Here is a 7,751-nt window from a genome sequence, read left to right on the forward strand (position 1 = left end):
TACATGTAGTGCATTTGACAACACTTTCTGTTTGACTGTTTGTTTCATCCCTAATTAACCCTTAAAGACCTAGAACATTTTTGTGGCGCCTGACACACCTGCACTTTTCTTTGTTTTTCAGACCTATTCTAGCAGTCCGCATCAAGTGCCATATATATATATTTATAAACCGGAGAACTTACATTTTAAGTTTAACTAAAGTCTCAATTTTCCTTTCGTTTTCTCTAAGAATTAATTAAATTACAGAATTTTAAGAAAGTTGGGGGTTTTTTACTGTGTAATCAAACAGAAACTAAATATCCTAAAGTTTGGATATTTTTCTTTAGAAAGTTGTGTCTGGGTGTTTTACACTTCCAAATAAAATTGTTTACATATACCATTCCCCAAGCAAGTTATAGCCTAGCCATTTTTTACAATATTGTTATCGACGCTTTTAAGTGAAAAACAGGCCTATTTCGTTAACTAACAATAGAGAGGTGTCCAAAAAACTTTTAATGAGTAAAGAAGATGGAAAGTGTTTTTTTGATAACAAAACAAAACATGTTTTTTCTTCTTCTGAGAAATATATTTTCAATCCGAGTATGAACAATAAACACAAACTATGCAGCATATAGTACAAACAATTGCACAAATTGTCTTCAACAATGCAGTGCAAAAACAAACTACACAAAATGAGTGAGAAATATTCAGAGTGCAATGGAAAAAAAAGTGCAAACTATCTTTATGAACTGTATAATTATATAAGGATTTACTTAGTATACATAATATAAATGATCGATCTGTTGGTTGTAATCTGTTTCAGAATCCATTCATCTAGCAACCCAAGACATAAATCCCAGTGCTTTATCAGATATGTACCACTGTTTCATCCTTGTTTTTGATTTGTTTTATGTCAAAGTACAAAAAGTGTCGAAAGTTATTAAATATTAAACAATAACAGTAATTTTTAGCCGCGGGCGGCTGTCTTGTCCTTTGAGGGTTAACACTGAGAATGGCAAAGTATAATAACAACAGAAAAAGATTAAAAGTCTTCACTTTTTTTGCGGCCCCTGCACTTCACTTAGTAGCATTAAGAATCTCTGCACTCATAACGCTCTCAACCGACCCCTTTCATTTCATTCACTGCTCCCTCATTGCCCAAGGGGGTGTTGTGGAAAACTCAAGTCCTTCATCTGTTGATAGGACAGGCACTCTAGAAATCTGAATGTTTCTCAAGGTCTGAATGTGCTTCAATCTCCTCCTCCTTGTTATATAATTAGCTCTGGACACCGAGGACCACATCCATGGAACTCAACGAGACCATCTGAACTGCTTGATTTGTCCTCACTTTGTTGCTCATATTGTTTGGTGTCCCCGTGCCTTTCTTCTTCATGTTTCATAATATTCCAATTCCAGGCTTGTGTCGCCACTCGCTGCAATTTCAAAGCATATTCCATTCTCTGTTCTCATTGGAAATAAGCTCTTTGTTGCATGTAGCGTGAGAGCCGATGGATCCGAGCTCCTTCTGGGGAGAGTCGTATCTGAGGGCCCTAAAATGATGTTGGTGATTGTGGTATACGGGCTTGTATGTGTGTAAGACTAATGTACGTGCTGAGTTTCTGTGTGTGTGTGTGTGTGTGTGTGTGTGTGTGTGTGTGTGTGTGTGTGTGTGTGTGTGTGTGTGACTTCTGGTGCCACTACTAAAACTCCATTCGTGACCAGGCGCTGCCTTTATGTATTGATTCAATTTGGATGACTCTATTCACAGGGATTCTGCACTCTAGTAGATTGTGCCCTGTCTCTCTCTCTCTCTCTCTCTCTCTCTCTCTCTCTCTCTCTCTCTCTCTCTCCCCCCCCCCCCCCCCCCCCCCATCTAGCACAGCAGGGTTGTGCAGAATTGGCTCCATTTCAGTTCATGAGTGTTAATTTGAATTAAATTGGCCATACCTCACAGGAAGTTGAGATGAAATGACAGGAAGAGGGAAAAGTAGTAATCAGAAATGACCCATTCTTCCACATTGGTCCACAAATCCTATCTATCTATCTATCTATCTATATATTTTTCTATCGTTTTATCTGTCTAACATACTGTCATTCTGTCTATTATTATATAAGGTCTATAAACTGTCAATTTTCTTGACAAATGTTTCTTTGTCTGCTAAAAATTAGTTTTTGTTTTTTACATTTCAGTTCATTTTAAATTCTACTTGCATTCGGGAATTAGAACGTGTTGTCTTTCTTAACGCTGTATTGCACCTTCGTGTAAAGTGGCAAATCGATTCATGAGCAATCGATGCCAACTAATTCAGCACCCTGACTTTGGACAGCGCTCTTGTAACGTCGGACGTAAGAGGCAGCTTGCTAAGAAGCTTCCTAAGGGACACTTTGGGGAACACACTTAGAAACATCAACAACTTTGGTAAGATATATCTTTCGAGGTCTTCTTAGCGCGCTAAGAGTGAACGTTATCGGGGAACCGGGCCCAATTCAATTCAAATTTTAATTACACTTGTTATTAAATTGTTTTATATATATATATATATATATATATATACACACACACACACACACACACTGGTTGCTTCTTGACAAGTGTAAGGGATTTCCAGATGAATTTATGTTTGACTGAAAAAAAGACAGAGCACATTTTGCATTCTTTTTTCAGAAGACCATCATACGCTGCTGAAAACATGCGCACACATATGTCAGTGAGGCAGAAGAGTAATGGCCCCTCACTGCCTCTTGCTCAGACTAATGAGAATCTCAAATCTGACAAGCGGAGAGCATTTATCACACACACACACACACACACACACAAACATGCTTTATGGCACCAAAGAAAGGGCGTTAAACACACATGCTCAGTCTATTTTATGCAGACACACACAAACACATTAACATACACTGTTCCTCTGTTTGTAGCTCAGGAACTTTAGTAGAGCATCAAACCTTAACGCTTAAAGGGACAATTCACCCAAAAATGAAAATTCTGTCATCATTTACTCACCTGTCAAGCTGTCAAAAAGGAAAAAAGCACACCATAAATTAGTGAATATGACTAATGCTTTATATTTCAAGGCTTACAATAGCTTTGGGTGAGAAACAGACCAAAACTTTTCCAGTAAATCCTGATTGTAGAATTTAATTTGCGCTTGTGCATATTCAACCTTCAGTGATGCAAAGCATGGTGGGGGTGCGTGAATGAAGTTTCATTATTTTTTGATGTGGAACTAAAGATGAATTTGGTTGAAGGTTCTCTCTGTAGCGCTGCTAAAATGTGTTATGAGTCTAGATAATTAACTGATCATAGAAGAGATGCAAAATATTAATATACATTAAATTGGTATGGTGATGGGAGCCTTAATTAGAGTGGTTTCTGAGCCACATTTGATCTTTTAATCAGGTCTGGGTTTGAGATTAAGGGTTGGAGATTGAGATTAGGATTAAATGTGGGATTATCCCATTGGAAAACCAGAGGAATCTGTGTCATCATTCAGCATGTGATTGGAATGCCTTGTTAGCACACCGATATTCCACATAAATACACACACACACACACACACTTGACCAGGTGCCACCTCATAAAGTTTCCAATTAATCAGATTAAAGGAAGTGACACCAGCTGGCATCTTGTCGTTAGAGAGATCAGACAGGAACAATCTGAAACCATTAAGATTTTAGTTGAAACTAGGTTTGTCTGTACTCGCATATTCCAGATCACCACAGATCACAGAACTGATGCATTGGTAAAATAAAAAAAATAAAAAGAATTTATGATGAGTGATGTCTTTATGAATTTATATATAAATAAATAAATATATATATATATATATATATATATATATATATATATATATATATATATATATATATATATATATTAGTGTTGTCAATCGATTAAAAACTTTAACTAGATTAATCACACATTTTTTCTGTGATTAATCGCAATAAAAAAAGAAATGTTTTTGTACGTTTTTAATATATTTTTTAATGTAATAATTTCACAGTTAATCAAATTAATGTAGAAACAACATAAAGACAGTATATTTTAAATACTTGTTTAAATGGCATCTTTTTATGAATGAAGGCCAGTATTACTGATATTAATACAGCTACTGATTTTTTTTTTTTTTTTTTACATTTATTATTAGGCTTCAAAAATATAACAGTTTTTAATTTAAGTAAACTTAAAACAATGCTAACATAAACCCATAATAAATGTCATGTTTACTCCTGCCCTTCCTGTCTTAACAGTTAGGAAATATACAGAAATTTAATAAAGTTATCAAAGTTATATGCAGTCTGCACTGCATAAACTATAAATTAAATAGTTAATCCTTATTAAAGCTACAAAAGTTATTTAGTCAAGAGCAGCGAGTCATTTTCTCTGTTCCCTTTGTTCTTTAACTTTACTGACAGGAAGCTTTATTGGCTGCTGTCTCTTTAAGAGCAGACAGACACGCGGATCTCACCGTTTATATACTGTCTATGGATCTCGCCTCATTCTCTCACATCTCTTTTTGTTCATTTCAGACTTTATATAAATCATTTAAGATTGCTCTTATGAGGATAATCGACAAAACTGGCACTTTGGGATGTTTATTGTTAGTTCAAGCGCTTAAGAGAACTGGATTCTGGCGCCCTGTCTATGCATTGTGTGTGTGTGTGTGTGTGTGTGTGTGTGTGTGTGTGTGTGTGTGTGTGTGTGTGTGTGTGTGTGTGCGTGTGCGTGTGTGTGCGTGTGTATGTGTCACATAAGGGCATTCACAGACAGCGCATTCTCTTTTGTCTTGCCGCGCTTGAAATGTTTAAAAGCATTTAAATGAATAAGAACGCGATCATATAATGTAAAGCTAGCCAACGGATGGCAGAAAATACGGATGCTGCGTTAATTGCGTTAAATAGTTTGACACGTTAAACCAGACAAAAATTAATCGCATGCGTTAACGCGTTAATGTTGACAGCACTAATATATATATATTTATATATATATATATATATATATATATATATATATTAAAATATACTTCCAGCCAGTTCTATCAAATCTTTACAATTAATCTAGAACGCGGCAGCAAGATTGATTTTTAATGAGCCAAAAAGAATACACGTCACACCTCAATCGCATGTCACAATCAATTTGCATTGGCTACCAATAGCTCCTCACATAAAATTCAAGGCATTGATGTTTGCCTACAAAACCAGCACTGGCTCTGCACCCCTTTACCTAAATTCATTATTTCAGACTTATATGCCCTCTAGAAGCTTGCGTTCTGCAAGTGAACATCGCTTGATTGTGCCATCCCAAAGAAGCACAAAGTCACTTTTATGGACTTTTAAATTAAATGTTCCCTCCTGGTGGAATGACCTGCCCAACTCAATCCAAGCAGATTCTTCAAGAATCAGCTAAAAACCCATCTCTTCCATCTTTATTTGACCCTCTAACTCTAGCACTCTCTGTTCTAATTTTATTCTAATTAAAATAATAACTAGCTTTCTAATATGTTTTCATTTATTGTACATTTAACAAAAGCACAAAAGACCTCTAACACTTGCTTTTTCTATTCTTTTTCTTTTCTGTCTGTTTTCTTTTTATTTATTATATTATTTCAAAAAAATAACTGAGACTTTTTATAGCACATGTATATCATTGCTCTTTTATTGATTTTGATTGCTTCTCTATTGTCCTCATTTGCAAGTCGCTGTTGATGAAGGCGTCTGCTAAATGAATAAATGTAAATATATATATATTAGTGCTGGGCAACAATTAAATTTTTTTAATCGCAATTAATCATATTATTGTCTGCAAATTAAACACATTATGCACAAAACTAATAATGTATTCAAAAGTAGTGTATTGTGCACTTTTAGGCCTACAGCTATATGAACAAAAGTGTAATAACACTTGGTTTGCAATTACTTTGAACAAATAAGGTACTTTTTACAGCAGTGTTTCTTTTACATAGTAAGTGGTTAAAAATATTTATTGTAGCCTAAATCTCAACTTATAACATTAATAGTATTTAAATTAAATATAAAACAAGCTATTTGTCACTGCCAGGACATTAACTTTTTAATATAAAATATTTTATTGTTTGTTATAGAAAAACAAGTTATTGTCAGAGTACAGAGCCTTGATCATAAAATGTTAACAGGCACCTTCCTATTAAAGACCGGCATGATCGCAGGACCCATCGCAGCAGAGCGCGGCGCGGGGTACAACACTACAACACAACACAATTAGGGTGTGCTCACACCCCCTAAAGCCTGGTTCGTTTGACTAGTTTGATCGTTCCATGATTACGAGCTCATTGCATTCTTTTCTGTTAAAAATAACAATGGACAGTAGTTTGTGAATGTTGATGCTTAGCCTAAATAATTTGAATGGGGATATCCCCTCCTGTGATCCATGGTTTGTGTGTATGTGTATTCAGAGCCATTAACGCACGATAAAATTATTGTCAGCGTTAATCAATAAATCACGATAATAGCGTTAACTTGCCCAGCCCTAATATATGTAAAACCCCGACAGGGTGATCAGGATCAGTATCAGCCTGAAGGGGTTTATTCTACAAGAACAACTGGCTGGATCTACATTATCCCGATTATTACACGGCTACTTGCCACATAAGTAATTAAATAGCCGCAAAAAATTACTGTGACGAGTGGAGGCGGGGCCGAGGGACATGGGAGCGAGGCCGGGGGAGTGATTGGAGATGAACTACACCTGTTCGTCCACCGGTCTCGAGGCCCATGGAGGAGATGGAAGGATATAAAACTGGAGCGACGACAGTGAAGGACGAGAGAGGACCAGGCCTGGGCTTTTAGTTGTGTTTTGGTTTTTATTTTATGCGCCACCAGTCGTCCGTGAGGGGCTGGTGCGCTGTTTTGTGTTTATTTTGTTATTAAAATGTTTTTGATTGTCCGCCGGTTCCCGCCTCCTTCTTCCGGATGAATATTAAGGTTGATATCGTTACAGTGGTGCCGAAGCCCGGGAGAAGGAGGGACGCGCTGCTGAAGATCCCTCGCCGCTGTGGTGAATCCGCGGTGCCAACGAGCTGGCGAGGAGTGTGCCGCCATGGACGCTCGAGGCGGTGGGCTGGAGCGAGTTGCCGGGGACGGGCGAGCTCGCTACCCAGGCCGCCCACGATGTGGAGGGACGGCTGCCGTCCGTGAGGGAGCGGAGGAGTCGGCGCCGTTCGCCAGGTGGCCGGAGCCTGCTGCCATCCGCCGGAACGGGGAGGAGCAGGGAACGGGGGACTCCTGCCGGCTGCCCAAAACCGGAGGAGCCGTCGCCGTCCACCGGGCGGCGGAGGAGTGTCGTGCCGTCCGCCGAGGGCCGTCCAGTGCCACCGCCAGGCACCGCGGAGGAGATCGCCCAGCTGGTGGAGGGCCGAGCAGCGGTGCGTCTGGGAACCGGAATTTTTTTTTTTTTTTTTTTTTTTTTTTTTTTCCTCTCTCCCCTCTCTCGTCTCTGTCGCTCCTCCTTCCATCTCCTTTTCTCTCGCCTCGTCTGTCCTACCCCCAGGTTCCCGCAGGTCCCCGTGAGCGGCCCCCCCCCGGAGGGAGGGGGGGGGGGGGGGAGTAGAGCGCAGTCTCGGGAGTACCCCCCGGCCTGCGAGGGGCGATGGGGGTATGTGACGAGTGGGGCGGGGCCGAGGGACATGGGAGCGAGGCCGGGGGAGTGATTGGAGATGAACTACACCTGTTCGTCCCACCGGTCTCGAGGCCCATGGAGGAGATGGAAGGATATAAAACTGGAGCGACGACAG

At 39.3% G+C, this 7,751-nt stretch overlaps 1 protein-coding gene across 5 annotated transcripts in view; it reads left to right on the plus strand.

Annotated features, from left to right (window-relative positions):
- Positions 1 to 7,751, plus strand: part of LOC132103136 (semaphorin-6D-like) — a 175,223-nt gene that overhangs the window by 111,765 nt on the left and 55,707 nt on the right. The window lies entirely within an intron of this gene.

The sequence above is a fragment of the Carassius carassius genome, chromosome 24 (assembly GCF_963082965.1).
Source record: "Carassius carassius chromosome 24, fCarCar2.1, whole genome shotgun sequence".
Classification (NCBI taxonomy): Eukaryota; Metazoa; Chordata; class Actinopteri; order Cypriniformes; family Cyprinidae; genus Carassius; species Carassius carassius.